The 21,803-nt window shown below is 31.8% G+C and overlaps 1 protein-coding gene across 1 annotated transcript in view; it reads right to left on the reverse strand.

Moving 5' to 3' along the window:
- The window catches only part of LOC142319833 (acetylcholinesterase-like), a 36,201-nt gene extending 22,024 nt beyond the window's left edge, over positions 1-14,177 (reverse strand). Inside the window, exons 1-2 of the mRNA XM_075357506.1 lie at positions 14,035-14,177; positions 1,492-1,626 (exon numbers count right to left, since the gene is read on the reverse strand). The gene's annotated coding sequence lies outside the window, so the exon portion shown is untranslated. The remainder of the gene's footprint in view (positions 1-1,491; positions 1,627-14,034) is intronic.
- Between the last annotated feature and the right edge of the window lie 7,626 nt (positions 14,178-21,803).

The following is a 21,803-nucleotide window of genomic DNA, read 5'->3' on the forward strand; positions in this document are numbered from 1 at the left end:
AACAGTTCAGAACATTTTAAATAATATTATTCAATTTTAGATTACAACCACACAAATATTTTATTGTACTAGTAACATCTTTTAATATTTTAGGATCTGTATTTTCATTGTGATATCTAGAAAAAAAATTAGTATTCTGGGAGTATAGGATAAATTATTGTAAAAAATAAAATTGAAATGTTGCATTTTTCATGAGTTAATGTTTTCCTGCATTCTGTCAGCACAGTTTCAAAAATTACAAAATACCTTCATTCACTTTATACAAATTACATTCATCAAAGATTATTTTATATACTCTTTAGCTGAAGACTATTTATTTAAGATATTAACAGATAAACATATATTTAGTCAATATTAAATAACTAACTATAAATTTGAAGTAAAAATGCAGAAACTCTACAATTACAATGCTCTTTCAATTTTTATAAATTTAGGTAAATAAAGTTTATGTGTAGTAATTTTTTGGAACAGACAAGTTTTTTTACATGTATAACAGATATTGAAGTGAATATCAATAAGTATTTATATAATAAAAGAATAAATTTATTTCTTTGATGCTCTTAGTATAAATAAACAGATTGCTATCTTTTTCATGTATTTTGTCACTTTTCTTAGGTAACTTTTGACACAGTTGTAGTAGAATAGAACTCTATTGTGAGTTTTTTTTTTTTAATTACTAAAAGATTATTTAAAATTCAATAAGGTACAATAGGTTTTAACTGGTTTTATTTTTAGGTTCAACTGATATATTAGTAGGTATAGTTGATTAACTCTAGAGTCAGTACTGAAAAACTAGATATTGTACCTAAACATTATACATATTAACAGTGACTGTAATACAGGAATGAACTTATACAACAATAGTGCCTTTTTAAATACAGTTTGTATTTCCTTCACAATTCCATTACACATATCCATAATTTTAAATATTTTATTCTTTTAAGTCTGTGTTATTTTAAGTCTGTCCCCTTTTCTTTTCAGTCAACAAAAAAATGTTTTTGGTACCAAAACCATTCTTTGTGATTGTACCAAAATCTTCTGTTCTGATTGCTTTTTGAAAATGAGCACTATGTAAATTATTGTAAATACTGAAAACTTTACTCTCTCAATCTCTCTCTCTCTCTCTGTGTGTGTGTGTGTGTGTGGAAGGGGGGCGCACAAATATATATATATATATATATATATATATATATATATATACAGATGTGTATATTTAAAAAAAATTTTTTTATCAATGTTTTTTTATCAGTTCAATTATTTTTATACATAATTTTAATTCCCGATACTAGTTCATTTTGTTTTACATATATGTTCAGCATAATAATTAAACAAGGATAATTATTAATTAATTTTCCTACTTCACTTGAAAACAATTACAAATCATTCACATTTTTCTCATATGTTTTTATTCTGAGAAAGATGGAATAACTTTAACTTATACTTTTTGGTTTAATTACAATGCATAAAAATAATATAAGAAATTAAACGTACTTGTGGAGTATACACATTAAGTTGTAGACAGTCTTCATATCCAGTTTGTTTTTTGATAAAATTAATTTGAGGACACTCAGTAACTTCTTTTGTAGCATCAAATATTCCATGCCAAGGTTCTGCTGGTTCAGGATCCTGTAATTTTTATTTATGTTAACATTACATCCTCAATTGATGATATAGAATATAAAGGGTATATTAGGGAAGATATTACTGAATAGAAAGGAATAGGGAAGTGCATTAAATCAATTAAATGACTAAAACCTCAAGAAAAATAGTTTCTGTTATTAATGAAATATAGTAATCATTATGCATTAAAATAATCTTTATCAATTTCTCTTATTTTTTAGTTTCTGTTATTAGAAACTAGTCTGTTAATTAGAGGTTTGCGTGTAGGTATATGGGTGACTGAATATGTGACTATGACTGACTGATGTTTAGATCCAGAACCTAATGTATGAAAGTCTGAAATTCTAACATTATGTTAAATAGTTTAACATAATTTTCATTTTAATTAACATTCAGTAAAATTTTCAAATACCTAAACATGTAGAAAATTATTTTTTAATGATAATTCACTTAATAAATGAAGTTAATGTGAAAATTATAATTAATATTTGCAATAAAAGTACTATACCTATCCTTATTTGGATTTGAACCCAAAAGATTCTGGATGTAAGGTAAAGTCGCTTGCATTTTGTCATTAAAAATGACTATTGCTGTTCAAAACGTTTTGTAGCTACTTTTTACTCTTTAATTGATCTTAACTATTGTCCTCCTCAAAGAATTTCATACTTTTGGCTCTAATGCCTGGCATTAGTATAATATTCTTGCTTGATTCACTGACATTCCTTTATTTGAATATACAGTGAATATACAGTCTGTACTCCTTTCACTCACACTAGGCAGTTTTAAAACTAATTCATACTCTATTTAAGAAATCTAAAATGCTCTTTCAAAAACCTTGAAGAGAAGGTTTTTGATATATATTTTTATCAATGTTTGTTTTTACTGATCTTTTAACTGACTTTTTTGCAATTCGTACAACTTAAAGCATATGTGTATTTAGGAGATTCATACAATAAGGGTGTGCATAGAGAAGAGTCACTTTTTGGAAAATCACACTCAAAGTTTCTATTAAATTCTATAAATATTTGTAGTTTACAAAGATTTTTGTATGTTGAAAATTGACATCTTTTCTTTACTTTTTAATGAATAACCCTATAAGAAACACAGTATTTTGGCATAATTTGTTAAATAAAAAGGTCTACAGATGCAACAGATGAAAATTTTAAAGCAAGTACACGATTGATTTAAAATTTTAACAATGTCATGGTATCGGAAAATTGAAATTCAAGCAGAAAGATTATCAGCAAACTTCCCAACAAAATTGATGATCCCATCAAATTCAACAATTTGATGATTTTTTTGAAAGATTATGATGAACACCACTTTATTTATGATGTCGATGGAACAGGCCTTGAATGGAAATTTCTTCCTAAGAAAAATATAGTTTCACAGAATGAAAAATCAGCTCCAGGATTCAAAATTTCTAAAGAATGCGTGTCGTTGTTGGTCAGTAGTAATGCAACTGAAGATCATGGATTAAATCTCATGCTGATTGCCAAATCAAAAAGAACCACATGCTTTTAAAGTTGTCTGAGATCTTCCAGTTATTTTCAAAAACAAAAGAAGCATGGATGACTATCAAAATTTTTTGAGATTGGTGTAAGAATTAATTTATATCAATGGTTAAAAAATACCAGCATATTAGGGGCAAAAATGGGAACCTTCCCTTGATATTAGATAATGCACCTACTCATTCTTCAGTAGAGGCTGCTTAGAAAGAGAATGGAAAATTCAAAGTTCCGCTTCTACCTCCAAATATTACATCCATTTTACAACCAATTGATCCCGATGATATTATCTCCATGGATTACCTTTACTACAAAGAATTAATGGAAAATTCTTTTGGTTGATAATAAACATGTGAGTGGCAGGATTAAGACGATCAAAGATATTAAAATGAAATACTGCTGTTATATGGTGGTTGTTGTGTGAAATTATGTCAAAAGTTAGTTATTAGAGTTTTAAAAAAATCTGTGCCCAATATAACTAATAATACACATACTGTAATTCTTTTTTTTTGATTTTTTGTAATTTTAGGAAATTATATTTTTTGTAACACACACAGTAACTTAACTCAATTTCTCTCCAATACCTCTTCATTAAAGAGGAGTATAATAAATTTTAAATCTTTCAGATTTTTTTTTTGTCTTCGGTCATAGTTTTTTTTTTTGTCTTAGGTGAATAGTTTGATGCAGCTCTTCAAAATTCCCTATCTAGTGCCAGTCGTTTCATTTCGGTATACCCCTACAACCTTAAAAATTTGTTTTACATATTCCAATTGTTGCCTGCCTGCACAATTTTTCCCTTCTCTCTCTTCGTCTCTCCAATATCAAAGTGATTATTCCAGGTTGCCTTAATATGTGGCCTATAAGTTTGTCTCTTCTTTTAACTATATTTTTCCAAATGCTTCTTTCTTCATCCATTTGCCGCAATACCTCTTCATTTGTCACTTTATCCACCCGTCTGAATTTTAACATTCTCCGATAGCCCGCATTTCAAAAGCTTCTAATCTTTTCTTCTCAGATACTCCGATCATCCAAGTTTCACTTCCATATAAAGCGACCCTCCAAACATATACTTTCAAAAATTTTTTCCTGACATTTAAATTAATTTTTGATGTTAACAAATTATATTTCTAACTGAAGGCTCGTTTCGCTTGTGCTATTCGGCATTTTATATTGCTCCTGCTCCGTCCATCTTTAGTAATTCTACTTCCCAAATAACAAAATTCTTCTACCTCCATAATCTTTTCTCCTCCTATTTTCACATTCATTGGTCCATCTTTGTTATTTCTAATACATTTCATTACTTTTGTTTTGTATTTGTTTATTTTCATGCGATAGTTCTTGCGTAGGACTTCATCTATGCCATTCATTGTTTCTTCTAAATCCTTTTTACTCTCGGCTAGAATTACTATATCATCAGCAAATCATAGCGTCTTTATCTTTTCACCTTGTACTGTTACACTCCAAATCTAAATTGTTCTTTAACATCATTAACTGCTAGTTCCATGTAAAGATTAAAAAGTAACGGGGATAGGGAACATCCTTGTCGGACTCCCTTTCTTATTACGGATTCTTTCTTATGTTCTTCAATTGTTACTGTTGCTGTTTGGTTCCTGTACATGTTAGCAATTGTTCTTCTATCTCTGTATTTGAACCCTAATTTGTTTAAAATGCTGAACATTTTATTCCAGTCTACGTTATCAAATGCCTTTTCTACGTCTATAAACGCCAAGTATGTTGGTTTGTTTTTCTTTAATCTTCCTTCTACTATTAATCTGAAGCCTAAAATTGCTTCCGTTGTCCCTATACTTTTCCTGAAACCAAATTGGTCTTCTCCTAACACTTCCTCCACTCTCCTCTCAATTCTTCTGTATAGAATTCTAGTTAAGATTTTTGATGCATGACTAGTTAAACTAATTGTTCTGTATTCTTCACATTTATCTGCCCCTGCTTTCTTTGGTATCATGACTATAACACGTTTTTTGAAGTCTGACGGAAATTCCCCTTTTTCATAAATATTACACACCAGCTTGTATAATCTATCAATTGCTTCCTCATCTGCACTGCGCAGTAATTCTACAGGTATTCCGTCTATTCCAGGAGCCTTTCTGCCATTTAAATCTTTTAATGCTCTCTTAAATCAGATCTCAGTATTGTTTCTCCCATTTCATCCTCCTCAACTTCCTCTATAACACCGTTTTCTAATTCGTTTCCTCCGTATAACTCTTCAATATATTCCACCCATCTATCGACTTTACCTTTCGTATTATATATTGGTGTATCATCTTTGTTTAACACATTATTAGATTTTAATTTATGTACCCCAAAATTTTCCTTAACTTTCCTGTATGCTCCGTCTATTTTACCAATGTTCATTTCTCTTTCTACTTCTGAACACTTTTCTTTAACCCACTCTTCTTTCGCTAGTTTGCACTTCCTGTTTATAGCATTTCTTAATTGTCAGTAGTTCCTTTTACTTTCTTCATCACTAGCATTCTTATATTTTCTACGTTCATCCATCAGCTGCAATATATCATCTGAAACCCAAGGTTTTCTACCAGTTCTCTTTGTTCCGCCTAAGTTCGTTCTGCTGATTTAATAATTTCCTTTTTAACATTCTCCCATTCTTCTTCTACATTTTCTACCTTATCTTTTTTACTCAGACCTCTTGCGATGTCCTCCTCAAAAATCTTCTTTACCTCCTCTTCCTCAAGCTTTTCTAAATTCCACCAATTCATCTGATACCTTTTCTTCAAGTTTTTAAATCCCAATTTACATTTCATTATCACCAAATTATGGTCGCTATCAATGTCTGCTCCAGGGTAAGTTTTGCAGTCAATGAGTTGATTCCTAAATCTCTGCTTAACCGTGATATAATCTATCTGATACCTTGCAGTATCGCCTGGCTTTTTCCAAGTGTATATTCTTCTATTATGATTTTTAAATTGGGTGTTGGCAATTACTAAATTATACTTTGTGCAAAACTCTATAAGTCTGTCCCCTCCTTCATTCTCTTTGCCCAGCCCGTATTCACCTACTATATTTCCTTCCTTGCCCTTTCCAATGCTTGCATTCCAATCTCCAACTATTATTAAATTTTCATCTCCTTTTACGTGTTTAATTGCTTCATCAATCCCTTCATATACACACTCTACCTCATCATCATCATGGGCACTTGTAGGCATATAAACGTTAACAATCGTTGTCGGTTTAGGTTTTGATTTTATCCTTCTTACAATGATTCTATCGCTATGCGTTTTGAAATATTCTACTCTCTTCCCTATCTTCTTGTTCATTATGAAACCTACTCCTGCCTGCCCATTATTTGAAGCTGAGTTTATTATTCTAAAATCACCTGACCAAAAGTCGCCTTTTTCTTCCCACCGAACCTCACTAATTCCTACTACATCCACATTTATCCTATCCATTTCTCTTTTTAAATTTTCCAGGCTACCAACCTTTTTTAAACTTCTAACATTCCACGCTCCGACTCGTAGAATGTTATTTTTTAATTTTCTGGTGACCCCCTCCTTAGTAGTCCCCACCCGGAGATCCGAACGGGGGACTAGTTTACCTCCGGAATATTTTACCGAGGAAGGCGCCACCATCATTGCTATATGAAAATGCAGAGAGCCACATTTTCTTAGAAAAAAAGCAGCTGTAGTTTTCCATTGCTTTCAGCTGCGCAGTACTCAGAGGACTGAGTGATGTTGATATGACCGTTTAAGTCGTCCTGACTCACGCCCCTAACAACTACTGAAAGAGCTGCTACCCTCTTTCAGGAATCATTCCTTAGTCTGGCACTCAACAGATACCTCTCCGATATGGTTGCACCTTCGGTCCAGCTACTCTGTATCACTGAGTACTAAGCTCCCTCACCAACGGCAAGGTCTCATGATTCATAGAGGAGATCTAAATTATCTTTCAGATAATTTTTGTAAATTCTAATTCTTTTATTATCAAATTTCTATTCATTTGATGTTTTTTTTCATGAATTACTGTATATCTTTTTTATTACATTTATTTATATGTAAACCAAATTAAGACATACATTATACATTATATGTATGTTCTGATTATCTTTCCAATTTTACTGAAATATATATATTTTTTTACATTTTCGTCTATTCATTAAGTGTGACAACCATTAAACAGAATGATTAGTCCTGTATGTACGATTAACCTTTTTAATTTCCTATTATCCAGATTTCTCATTACACACATTCGGTTTGCAAAGGTCAATCTAGATAATCGGTGTACCACTGTACAGTTGCCGCCAAGTAACGGCGAGCTTGGATGATCAGGTCACACGTCACTGCTATACTGTTCTCTGAAACATTCGCACACCGTGGGAGTTATCTCTTAGTAGCACAAACATGATGGTAATATTGTTTACGAAGCAGTGTATTTTTATGTGTTTACAGTGTTAAGAAAGTGACATCATGTTTCAAATACAAAGCATTATTTTTATTTTATATTATTATTGTTTCTCTTTTGCTTTTCCTGTATATGAAGTTTAGTTGTGATTCTAGCTCCCGGTACATTTTTTTTGGCGAGTGTCGTGAATTTTGTTAAACAGTAAATTAATCTACGATACGTTATTTTGTAAAACGTTTTATCCTGGTTTACGATTCAAACTTTTTAAAGTAGTCGATCACGTGCGAGTAGTTATGGATGTATTTAAGTCTGTTGTGAAAGGTAAAATACAATCACAAATACAAGGTAAAATTCATGCATATAATGCAAATGGAATATGATGTTTATGTAGCCAAACAGTCATGTCTTGTTTCTTGATTGATGACAGTGGAATTTTTTTCAGAATGGATATTACGATTCGGAACATTGTCAACAACTACCAAAGACTCAGGAGGAAGATTAGGAACTAATTTTTTTTCAGCCCATTTCATATAATTTTTATTATTTTTGCTATCATAATAACCACCACTTTTTGATTTGGCTGTCCAAGATAACATTACATTTGGAATAAAACCTATTTCAACCCCAGCATGAATTTTAATTATGCATTCACCTTTAGTTATTGGTAAATTAAGCTCTGCATCGCTGTGGTCTGCCCATGATTTTTTTGTTCAATGAGATGATAAAACAGAATTCATCTAGAAATCCTTTTCTACCTATATGTTTTTCACCTAAAATTTTTCTTTCGTTTTTTTTGCGCCACTTGAAACCTTATCATTAAAAATTTTGATCATTTCTCTATCGACTTGGACAGCAAAAGGGGGTATTCGCCACCTCCCCGTCATTGCTAGAATTTCAGTTTTCTTAGCTGACAGTTGCAATCCCTGCGTCTGAAACCACGACTTGTTCTCAATGGTTTTCGTAACTATTCCCACCACCTTCTCCAACTCCTTCGCCGCCACTACTACCGCCAGATCATCGGTGTATGCCACTAACTGTACTTCCGGCGGCCACTCCTGCCAGAGGTCGTCGTACACCACATTGCACAAGATGGGCCCCAAAATTAACCCCTGCGGCACCCCACGCTGCATGGACACGACGACCTCCCCCCCCCCACCTCAGACGTGATATTCAAGTTCCTTCCACTGAGGTACAACTGTGTCATCCTCAACAAGTAAGGTGAAATGCCTCGCTCCTTCAACTGCCGCAATATGGTCTCCCACTTCACCACATTGAATGTATTAGCGACATCCAAGTAAACAACCAAGGGAATCTTTCTCACAATCCTAGAACCCCTGGCCGCCACCTTCACCACCTATATCACTTTTTTAACAGCATCCACTGCCCTTCTTCCTTTCCGGAAGCCATACTGCTTGTCCAAGAATCACCCAGTTCTCTCTAACTCCTCCTGCAGCTATATGAAAAGCACCTGCGGCATATCTTATTCCGCTGTTGTGTATTACGTCTAACTTTCGTAAATGCTACTTTCTCGCGGATGAATATACAATACATCCGTAGTCGAGTTTCAACTGAATTAATGCTTTATACAGCCTCACTAGTATTTCTTTATCTGAGCAATATTGGATAAACATTTAATAATGTTCAGGGCTTTTTTGCTTCCCCATATACGGAATTCATCTAGTAATAGACCTAAAAATTGTACATTGTCCTTGTATAGTATTCGATGGTCAAATCAGGACTTCGGTGAGGAATTCTCTTCTTACAGAAGTGTACACAGTACGTTTTCTTAGGTGAAAATTTTAATCTACTATTCCTCGCAACTTCATTAAGGGCGTTTACGGTTCGTTCCTATTTGTACTTCACCATAGCTGTAACGTTGTTGGTATATACAATTTCCAGATCATCAACATATACACTTTTGCTGATTTCTACTAGAATGGCTAATATTAGTTTATTGATGGTGATCGTGAACATGGTATTGCTCACAGCGAGCCTTGTGGTATACCATTTTCCAATCTTTTTTCTGATTGAAAAGTGGTCATTCATATGGTTGCTGATTAATACTGGCAGATTGCCACGAATGCCCCATTCATGTATTTGAAGCATTATTCCATGTCGCCAGGTCATATCGAATGCTCTCTGAAGATCAAAGAAGACTCCGAAATAATGTTTTCTTGTGATAAACCTGTTATATATGATGTTCTCTAAGTTATTATTTGATCAATAGTAGAGTGGTATTACTGAAAACCTGCTTGATGTGAGAATAAGCGATTTTTTTCTAAAATCTAAACGATCGATTATTTATAAAATTTTTTCAAATATTTATTCCATAGCGCAGGTCAAAGAAATAGGACGGTAACTGTTGTAATCTGTCAAATTTTTATCTTTCTTTGGCACGAACAATATATGTTTCTTTCTACTCCTGTGGGTACATCCCATCCCGCTATTGGTTTGCTTGGCATTTCTCCCGCAACCACCCATTCGGTCGCCTTAAAGCATAAGACCGTATGTCTGTGCCACAAACGGCTATTGAGCCTCGAAACAGTTTAGCGACCAGTGTCCTAGAGCTCTTTGAGCTAACCTAAAGCATGAGCGGAATAAACGTGGTACCATACATCACTCGCTTGCGTGTCTCACCTCCCACTTGTCATATATGACGGGGTAGGCGCACCCCGTCAACTGCTAAAACATAAATGACTATCAATAATTAAATTTATCTCGCCAAACACAGCAATTCACTGCCACGCCTAGGCTGCTGAATGCCAGCAAGTACCTGTCCACCATTACAGCACTTGCAGCCTTAATCTGGCTGGTACCCAGATTAAGGCTACCAGTACTAGGTCAGCTTCCTACAGCAGCGCGATAGGAGTCTTTTCCCTTAAGTAAACTACTTATATCGGTTGAACGAAGCAACCGCATCAAGGAACTCCCACACGGTCCGACTATGCGGCTCTCGCCACATTGACTCGCCGCTTGTGAATGGCCAATTTTCCCTTTGACCTCTAAGTTCCAGGGTGGCCTGAGTTCTGGCCGTGAATAAAATCATTTCTGTTTCGTATGAGTACGGGTGGAGCAATTAGTCGTGCTATGTCATCCTCCTTCCAATCAAAATTCGGCAAGTATATGGTGCAGATAGTGATCTGCAGCGGACGCTTAATTCTGACTGCAAGTGTTTGCAGATTTATATTTATTTCAGCCGTTTCGGTGGTAGCTCTAGTCGACGTTAATATAGTTACACATTCCATCTCTGACTCATATTTGACGGTTGATCTCGCCGATAGGTATTGTACCTTCTTAGATGAAAATTTTCATTTCGGCAGAAATGTATTTCTTGCAGGTTTATACAAATTAGGTCTACATAATGTACCAAGCGTTGGAGCTCATGGATGTTAGACAAACATCCATTGATGTTCCAAAGAATTATCGACTTTCTAATTTTTTAAGTTATTTAAACTCTTGGTTTGCTTTTCGCCCATCCTTTTTTCCAATTCTTTTCTATGATACGAACAGCTTCGTGTTCGTTAAGAATGTCATCGCCCGTATAGCTCCCGGCCTCCAAATCGGAGACCATCGAAGCCGCGGACGATGACGGACTAGAGGACGGAACCTCGCAGACCACGAAACAGTAGTCGCACCAGACACCTCCCATGAAACGATGAGGGGGGGTTTTGGTGGCCTCTCTGGTTTAGAGACCACCTCGATTGTAGGAGGCTTGGGAGCCTCTGTAGAATGCTGCAAAGCAGTCACTTTCCTTGCACCATCATCCAAAACGTCATGCAAACTCACTAGAACCTCTGTTTTAGTAGATGTCTTCTTGTGTTGTCAGAATCTATAATTCTCTCAATCATGGTAGCCAATGTAAGCGCAAGTTTGCTGAGAAGCTGCTCTGTATCTACAGCAGTTGGAGCAGGAACTGCAGCTGCAGCCTGACATAAGTTGTTGTTGCTCTAGGCTTGTGTCCACTTACAATCTTCTTTGCTTTGAAGAAGCTGACCTTTTGCAGGGATTTTACTTTGTGCACAGGTACCTCGTCTTTATAAGCAGGTCAATTCTTCGATCTACATGAGTGTTGTCCTTTAGGGTTTACGCAGAAAGGAGGATCCTTGTGTCGTTCTCCTTCATGAATTTCCTTACCACACATGCATATTTGTGGCCTTTCACATGAAAACACTGATACCTGAAACATCTCATGGGTTGCAGGGTTGGCTTTTGAAAGTAAGGACATGAGAGGCAGACAGAAGAACTTCACCGTTCCTTCTCATGTTCAGTGTTTGACTTTCAATATTTGGTGACAACTCCTCTACAATCTCCTGCTCTGAGCAAATTTAGTAGATCCCAACAAACCACAACACCCTTTGAGGTATTGAGGATGCTGTGAGGTTCAACTCGTACAGCAAACTCACCTATCTTCTTTAGTCCAAGGATCTTTTACAACTGGATGTTATTAGCCATCTCTACATGAAGTCCATTGCATTTTTTATGGATCTCCTTTTAACTGAGCCTCCTCAAAAAATTGCCATCCTCTCTACTAACAACCAGATATTTTGGTTTACCAAATTTATTCTTGAATAGAGCTCTCTGTATATTATTTACCTCCTTCTCCATCCTTCCAGCATCAGTCTCTTTCTCCTTTTCACCTCAAGCAAAATGGTCGGTTCCAAACGAGGGTATTTGTGTGAACCCTCTATCACATTTGTTGATTGTTCAATTTGCATGGTGTTCAATCCCTTCTGTAGCAAGGCTAGTTGCTGGGGTACACCTCCAACACTGGAAGTCTGATCCGTTTCTTCGGTGTAACTGGCATATGTCCTAGCAGAGAGCAGATGCGCAATCTCTACACTGATTCCAGGCCCCAGCAATCACTTGGACCCTGACCACCACATTGCCAGCTCTAAAAATGGTGCGAATCTATTTCCTTAATCAGTTAAATTTTCATATCTGCAGGTGGCCGAAATACAGGTGTTATGTTCCAGACGTGGGGATTATCTACCTCAGAGCAAGAATATGTTTTATTGTAACAAATATAGAATTTAATACAAAGTGAAGATGCAGGATATCATGATGACAACTAGTTAGTTATTGAAAACTAACATGGTATGTCTAACTTATATAATTATTGTGCTTTGTTGGTTTATATTTCATATAATATTAATTATACAATATGTATATATATATATACACAAGAAGGAAAAATTATTATTATAGAAAATGAAACAACTTATCTTCACATTAAATATAAAAGGCACATTTATTGATTAGTAAGATATCTAATTACATTAAGAGATGGTACATTAATTTTAAAGAGTGTGTGTGTGTTTTGGAAAAAGTATTTAAAATATATGTAGTCAATGGCATTTTGCAAATAACTTTAGGGTAAAGTTTAGGATATCAATACCATTCACCTATTGCTATTTAGCAGCGTTGCCAACAGTAATGTAACACTCATCTATCACTCATTACTTCATCTTTGTTTTTATGGACAACTTTACAATAAGTATTTTGGAAAATTGTTTAAATTGCAACAATTCATAATCAATGTTCAAGAACTTATTGTAAAGAACAGTTAGATCAAAACTATATTTTAAGCTTAACTTGTATAACAGTTAGATATCAAAATTTCTTTATATTTAGTATTAATAATATTTTTATCAAAAAAAAAATATTATTAAAAATTTCAATGTAAGTTTGAACGTTGAAGCAAAATTTATGTTTTGGTTTTTAATATATGATATGAATTGTAAATAATCATATTTTATAAATTATACTATACGTTTTTTATGTACACATACATTTTATTAATAAGTATTTTTACTTCATTCATGGGATTATTAAATATATTTTTTATATTGCAATAGAATCAACTTATCTAGGAGATTAAATAACAATGCAATGATATCTCTATATTAAATAAAAAATAAAAAAATAAAGTAATACATTTATGTACTTATATTATCACTATGTTTGATGACTGAAATAAAACTTTATAACTTAAACACTACATCATTTAAAAGATCCTGATTTATATTATAATACACAACTTTATTACATGCTTATCAACCTACATGGTTATTATGTCTTCCCCTTAATGTGAGTGTGTCATCGCTATAAAAATAAGTATGCTTGAATCATTGTTTTTTTTTTTATACTCTGCAATAATGTTTTTTTTTTTTTTTGGCTACTAGTACAAAATAAACTTATGTGAACTGGTATAACCTGCAGACATGAGAATTAAACTAAATTATCCCTTGAAAGCCTGCTTTCTTTTTAAAAAGATCATGATTGACAGGAATTGAATGACTCGTTCAAGCCATAAGTTGTATAGTGCAATAGACTGGTCCAAGCATTATCATTCCTTTAGCATCTGTTGGAAGTTTACTGGTGTAACTCTACACCTGCACATGTATGGTTGTAATAATTGGAATAAATTTTTTTATTAAAAAATTATTATTATTTAATTATTTTGTACATAAGTAACTTATACACAAGTTTTGATTATTTAATATGGATACCTGTAATAAATTCAATAATTTACCTTAAATCTTAGTGATCCAACAGGAGGTTTTGCGTATGGAATTCCTTTAAATGCATAATATTCAATGTTGTTCAAAGTAGACCTTCTTTTGCCTCCCCTTAATAATCCTTGGTCTATTCTGACTATCAATTTGTCATCAGAAACTTTACTCTGTAACAAGCTAACTGTGATTACAATGTAGGCATTTGAAAATTAAAAAAAATTATTGAAAAAATACACTGTATATACTTTATTTATTTATTTTCTTGTGTTTGAATGTATTGTAAACTAAGAAAAGGAAATGAATTGTAGGTCTGCTTTGAATAAAAACTGAAAACAGAATGTGTTAAAAAAATAGGAATGTTTTAAATACATTTTGAATTGTGTACATTTTACATTACCTGTTAAACTTTAAAAAGAATAAACACATAGATGCGCAGAAGAAATTAGTTAGAAATCATGCGCAATAATCAATTAGAAAACTCACTTTACAAATAAACTTGTTTAGAATGTCAAGAAATGTTATGCCATTCACATTGGTGTCAGTAAAAAGAAAAGTTCATAAACAAGCCGCTAGGTAAATGTACAGATCTTCCCAAATCAGCTGATTTGGAAGCCGAGGGTTTCAGCGTTCAAGTCCTAGTAAAGCCAGTTATTTTTACATGGATTTGAATGCTAGATCGTGGGTACCGGTGATCTTTGGTGGTTGGGTTTCAATTAACCACACATCTCAGGATTGGTCGAACTGAGAATGTACAAGACTACACTTCATTTACACTCATACATTTCATCCTCTGAAGTATTATCTAAACGGTAGTTACTGGAGGCTAAACAGGAAAAAGAAAGAAAGAAAAAGAAAGGTAAATGTACAGATATCATTCGACCATTTGCTACAAATGTTATAGTAAATTAAAGAGAAACATTTTCTGTTTTGTAGTGTCTGAGAAGTGTTGGATGGAGAACACGCTCATGCAGGAAGAGAACAATTATCATATGACTAACATGAGTTTTAGCAACATGAAAACAGCATTAGTCATTGACAATCAGTTGAAAGAAACAGATAATCTACTGGTTTTGAAACATTCTAGCAGCCTAACTCTTAGTTATGAGAGTATAGAAAAAATTTGAGAAAGTTTTCTTCAGTCTAACAATCTTTACATAAATGGAATTGCTTTAGCAGTTCCTGCAAAGAATAAATTCTTTTTGTTATCTATGAAATAGTAACCCTATAATTTCTGATGCCATCTATTTAATACATAATTTTGGTATGATCTGAATACTATCATTTTTTAATTATCATCAGTCTGTTGTAACTTATTTCTTTGCAGGTAATCACTGCATTATGGTTATTTAGTAATTTTTATTCTTTCTTTGTATTCAGTTAGGAAACTAATATAAATTCATGGAACAAAATCAATCATTCAATATTTGGTATTTTTTAACATTAAATGTTTTGCTTGCAATGGTTAGTTTTGGAGATTAATTCAAACTAACAACCAAATTTGGTTAGTTTGTTGATTAAAAATTAATAGTTTTAAATTAAATGTTTTACTACTTTTATAGTTGTTTTAACTGCTTTTATATTTAAAAACGGTAGTAAAGGTGATAGACTGATTAGCAATATATTTGAATCAACCTAGGTTTGTTTACCCACCCATAATTAAATGGTTAAATAAATAAAAATTTTTTTAAAATTAGCAGAATTGCATAAATTTCCCAGGAAGCCAATATAATGTAGGTTTGACTACATCAAAGCCCTCAACAAATTATTATCTAGAAGAAAAGTTATAACAATATTAAACTATGTAAGTAAGAATTTGAAGAGTTATGCAAAAAAAACTATTTTACTCCATGTAAAATTTTGAGATATGGGACCCACGGTGACTTACCTCCCCAATTCATTAAGAATTTAACTAAAATTAAATTCCATCAATGAGCCACATTAAGTAATCATACACATTTTCATAAAAATCAATTAATCAACTACGTAGAAATCAAACAAAAAATTAAGCTTCATATTCCCTGCTATTGAATGAAATTTTGTAAATAAAAACCCAAAGTGATGTACTAATGTAATAGGATAATTTATTTAGCACAAGAATGTGACTTTGAATCCAAAAATGACAAAAAAAAGTAAAAGATTTTTTGCTCCTACCCCTTTATGGAAGTTTGAATAAGATTATGTTTGTTGATTAGTAAGTTTAATAAAAATACATTAATTTTATTTTAAGTAAAATGATTTCTTACTAAAACATAACTTACAAGTAAAACATCTTGCAAACTCTAAAACCTTACAAATTTACAAAACAAAACAGCTTTATAGTTTATTTTATTGTAGGTGTGCTATTACATATTTTCTTAATTAATACTGTATTTTAATTGCATAACTAATAATAAATTTAACTAAGTTGTGAAAAAAAATTACCTATATTGTTTTAAAAATGTATACATTGCTTAGTTTTAAGTATTTGAATTATTTAAAAAAATTCAGTAACATAATTTTCTTAGAGTATCAATATCTAGAAATTTTTATCTCTATTAAAATAATTAAATTTATTTTTATATTATCCATAATGGTACTTTAGTTCAGCTTCATGAAAATTCATTATTTCTAAAACATTTTACATTGGTTGTTACCAATAATCAAGTAAATCGTGGTAAAAATCACTTAATCTGAGATTGCTCTTTCCCATTTACTTCAGATAACTTTAATTATAGTGTATCATATATTTATTTAGTTTTTTATCTAACTTAAAAAATTAAGCTACTTGCCTTTACTTTTTCATAAATGCAAAATATTCCAACAGAAATTACTACTGAAATAGAAAATAATAAAAATAACAATTTTGACATTTCTGAATACCTAGTTTGTAAAGTTAAAACTAACTATTTGCTATTTCTTATATGTTAAAAAAAATACATTCAAATTTAAAGATGAACTGGTATTATCAAATAATTAATAGTACTAATCAAAATAAGAGGATATAAACTATGAAAATTAATTTTTTACAATCTAAATCAGTGTTATCAACATGTTTTCTTTTTAAAGTGCTCATGTAGCAATAAAAAATTTGAGATAATTATACGTGTTTAATGGCACTAGGTGATGCTACATTATTATCTTTTGTTTTGTACTATCAGTCTCTTTATTATATATTTATTGCAATTTTATATAACATCAATTCACCTATCCATAAGCTACATTTTATTTAAATTATAATTAATACCCATTATTGTATATTAGTATATTTCAAGGTACTTAGATGTAGTTCATTTAACTAACTGAAATTACAAGTACCTCGGCATCCATTTAGATAATAGCTTTTTAAATTTATTTTGCGATAAGTTTCGACCCTTTTGTGCTGACTATGTTATTTTAAACTGAACTGTCAAATTTCAATAGCATCATTTCTTTAAAAAAACATGAACTAGAAAGTGATTACTTTTTAGGGGCGACCAATGAACATTCTATTTTAAATGTGAGAACCATTTTATCTGAAACAGTTTGTAAAAATAAAAATGTTTTGCAAAAACATTAATTAATGTTTCTAATTAATGCCTTAATGATTTTAAAATGCCTTCTTTCTAGTATAACCTTCAGATAAAAAGAAACAGTTTAAATATAAAAATAATAGAATACTAACAAAACTGTAAATCTAGATCTATGCTTGAGAATCTCCATGAAATGTATAAATATAATTTGTCTGTTGACTTCCAAAATTTTTTAAATGACTCAAATGAATTTATGCTAATAGATTAAACTATGATAATTTAATAACTAATTCAAACAATTAATCTTAATTTACGTGGGTAGGTATCAAAACTGAACCACGGCCGAGTGTCTAGATGGCCCCCCGATCTTGTGGGAGTTGGCTGAATGCGATGAAGCTGGAGTCACTCAGGAGCTTCCCCTACTACTGAGCTAAAGCTGATGGCATGTAAGTATGAGTGTTGGTGTTTTGGTGTATTGGTATGTTGGTATGTTGGTGTGTTGGTATATTGGTGTGTTTGCATGTGTGTGCGTGTGCATGTAAGTGGTGTGTCGTTTTTGTTCAGGTGTGTTTTGTGTTGGTTTTTATTTTTATGTGCAATTCTGTGTTAGTGGTGCCTTGCTTTTTGCTTTGATGTCTGAATGTGTGTCTGGTGGGTGCTTACCCCCTTCTGAAGTAATGCTTAGCTGGTAAAGCATTACCAGCTAAGCATTACTTCCAGGAGGGGTGAAGGTTTAGTCAGTAGTGTAGAAAAATACATACACCTTTTATACTACCTTGCAGAACCTGTTAGTGAGTCCAACACTGCTTCGGCACCCATAAATGGGGTTCCTCTACCTCTTAAAAAAAATTATCAAAAGTGAAAGGCAATATTTCAATAAAAAAAGGTGTTTTATTACAGACAAATTTTGTCAGAATGATAAAATTGCTTTTTTTTTAGAATAAAATCAAACTGTACTGCTTTGCTTCGAAGCGCCTTAATAAAACAAAAATGATGACTAGTTTAACATTATTAACCAGTTACTGTGCTTATTTATATTCCCTTCTGAGGCATAATATCTCTCTCAGAGCTTCCTCAAAAAATCATTACAGGTTTTCAAGATACAAAAATGGGTCATCATCGTCTATTCACCGTCAAGATGATCCACATAACCAGTATTTAGAATAAACTTCTTAACTTATGCATGTGTTTATATTTATGGATGTACAATCTTTGGTAAAATAAATACAGAGTTATTTTTTAAAATATCTTCCACTGACAGATTTAATAAACTACTATACCATTTACAAAATTTTTTCACTGGTCTATTAAAAATAAAACTTCATTGAAAAAATCTCTAAATAATTTTAATTTAAAAATAAAGAAAACCTGAACTTTCTGCATCTCCATGGATAATATATATAAGTGCTCAAATAAGCTTTACTAACACCTGTTGAAGGGTAATTATTTTATACTTATTTTTAATTTTTAATATTTTCATGTATACCCCTTAATATCATTTCATATATTTGTATTTTAAGTTTTACGCTGCTCAAGGTTTCCCTTAATCCATTCAGAGAAATGCTGATGCAGTTCCTTTTTCTATCTAACCACTCATAGCATACTAATAGCAGCACTAATAGCATATCTAACCACTCATGATGGAGACAGTATAATGTTTTGTAAGTATGTAGTCATCAGAGTTAAATTTCTTTTATTTTGTGTATGTTTAGATTTGGATTTATGCGATTCTGATTAGTAAACACTTAGCAATATGGTGCCAATATTTTCCAACCTCCTTACCGCAAGAAATAAAAATTCCACACTTGAAAGGAATACACAAATAGCTTAGAGAATAAGTATTTATTTTATAGACATGGAAATGATGTTCAACCATTTAAGTGGAATAAACTAATGAAACAATTAAAAAACTAAAGAATTCATTAGAAATGTAAAATTAAAGAATTATGCCAGATTCAAAAAATGGCTATGGCCAACTGATTTTAACTTAAAAGAGAAGTAAGGCAAGTGCTGTTTAATATTTATGTTGAATATAACATAAAAAGTGCTCTTATAACTGAAGTGTTATAAAAAGTGCTCTAGAAGTGGATAAAGGAATCAATATAGAATGAAGGAAAAGAAAATGTATAAGGTTCACAGGTTATGTGGTGTTTTTAGATTCAGCAGAAAATATCGACTAATGATTTCAAAATTGGAAGACTTTATGAAAGAATATAATTTGAAAACGAACAAATGTGAAACAGAAATAATGAAGAGAGAAAAATGAATGGAAGAAGGCGATGAATGTCTACCCAGAAGAGGAAAACATAATACAAACACAGATATTTTTTAATTGCAGTCCACAGTAATTAGATACATTATAAATACAAGATTACAAAAACAAAAGCAGAATAGAAATGACTAAACACTTAATGAGAAGAAACAGTTGATACATAATAATATGGAGATAAAAATGTATCTCATGAAGTTTTGACTATTTCCTAACAACTGGAAAGTCAATAACAAAAAGAAAGTCTGAAGGCTTTTGAATTATGGGTATGGTAGGATAAGTTTGAATAAGAAGGTAGAGTGAAGAATTATGAAATAATGAGGAGAGTGAACAAAAATTGAAGCCTTATTTGCTGGAATATAACAAGAAAAATATAGATGTTTAAAACATCAGAAAAGAGCACAATGAAATTCAGAAAATAAAATAAAAAGAAATGAGATCTATCAGAAACTCATAGGTATAGCTGGAAGAATAGCTGGGATAGAGATGGAATAGATGTAGTGAAAGGAACCACATATATAATGTGGTTCGCAATTTGTACACAACTTTGTACTATTATATTATATTGTATTATTACAATATTATTGCAAAAATATAGATTTTACAATATTGTATATTTGTGTATAGAAATTTTTTGAAATCCTATCTGAAAGGAGGATTAAAAAATTGAAACTTACTAAAGGAAAAAAATTGTTTCTTTATTTATGACAATTTTTATGTACATCTACTTGATCTAAATTACATATACATTATTAAAAATATCTCCTCTGCTTCTCTAAAAGTAGCCTGCCATGTGCAAGTTGATCATAAAACAAGCCAACGAAGTATTGGGCGAGGTGCAGTAAAATCACTTAACTGCTATGGTACCTAAAATAAATAAAACAAATATTGTAATTCAAAGTAGTAGCATAATTAATTTTAAACCAGTTCTTGTAGATCAAAATTTTAAATATGTTTCACTGAAATACCAATTCTCTCTTAAATGTTATTTTCTTATGCTTAAATCTTGTCTCTCGAAATCTTTTATTGAAATACTTATCTCCAGCAAGTAAATTGCGAAAACTTATTGAAAAAGTGATAGGCAACCTTTTATAAGTTAAAAAAAATGATCACTTCTTTAAACATTACACAAATTCATTTTTAGTAAATAAATCATGTTAAGAATGAATAACTACTAATGCACATTATATCTCAACATATATGCATCTGCTTTTTTGAAAAAAAGATTTTTCTGTAACAAATAGGTGAAAAGAATCCTAAAATAGATTTATTGCAGACTTCTTATTGATAATGGTGAACTTAAAAATGTGGTTTACTTAAATTTGTTTGAGTATTTATTTGATTAATAAAGCTGATATTATGGCCACTTTAAACACTTTTTTACACTACAGCAGTTATTTTTATATGGATTTGAATAATAGATTGTGGTTAGATGTTTTTGTGGTTAGGTTTCAATTAACCACACATATCAGGAATGGTCAACCTGAGACTGTATAAGACTATAATTCATTTATATCATACATATCCTCATTCATCCTCTGAACTAATATCTTGAAGTGGCGGAAGCTAAACAGAAAAACAAAGAAAGTCAGCTACAGCAGTGATTAAAATGGGGACTAAAATGGCACATGATAGATTATATTAAGCATTCTTAAATGCAGTGCACTTATTTAGAGCATTTTTTGTGGTGGGGTTGTGATTTTGCAAAAACTTTTTTTGGAAATATTATTTTTTAATTGTTAACAAATGTCCGTAAGAAAAATAAGCCCATAATTAGGCAAAATCTTCAGACACTGAGGGTGACCTTGCTCTACAGCCTCACTTTCTTGACCAACTTGAAATTTTAATGGTAATAATGTCCCATATATAGAAGTAATCTGATCAAATTATGAGATGATTTAGAGAGCACCACCAAATAAAACACAAACATATGAACATCCACAATATTTCCGTCCAGTTTTATGGTTTTTTATAGGTAAAAACATAAAGATCCGGACCATAAAGAGCCAAATACCATATCAGCCCATAC

This window comes from Lycorma delicatula, chromosome 2 (genome assembly GCF_047948215.1).
Source record: "Lycorma delicatula isolate Av1 chromosome 2, ASM4794821v1, whole genome shotgun sequence".
Classification (NCBI taxonomy): domain Eukaryota; kingdom Metazoa; phylum Arthropoda; class Insecta; order Hemiptera; family Fulgoridae; genus Lycorma; species Lycorma delicatula.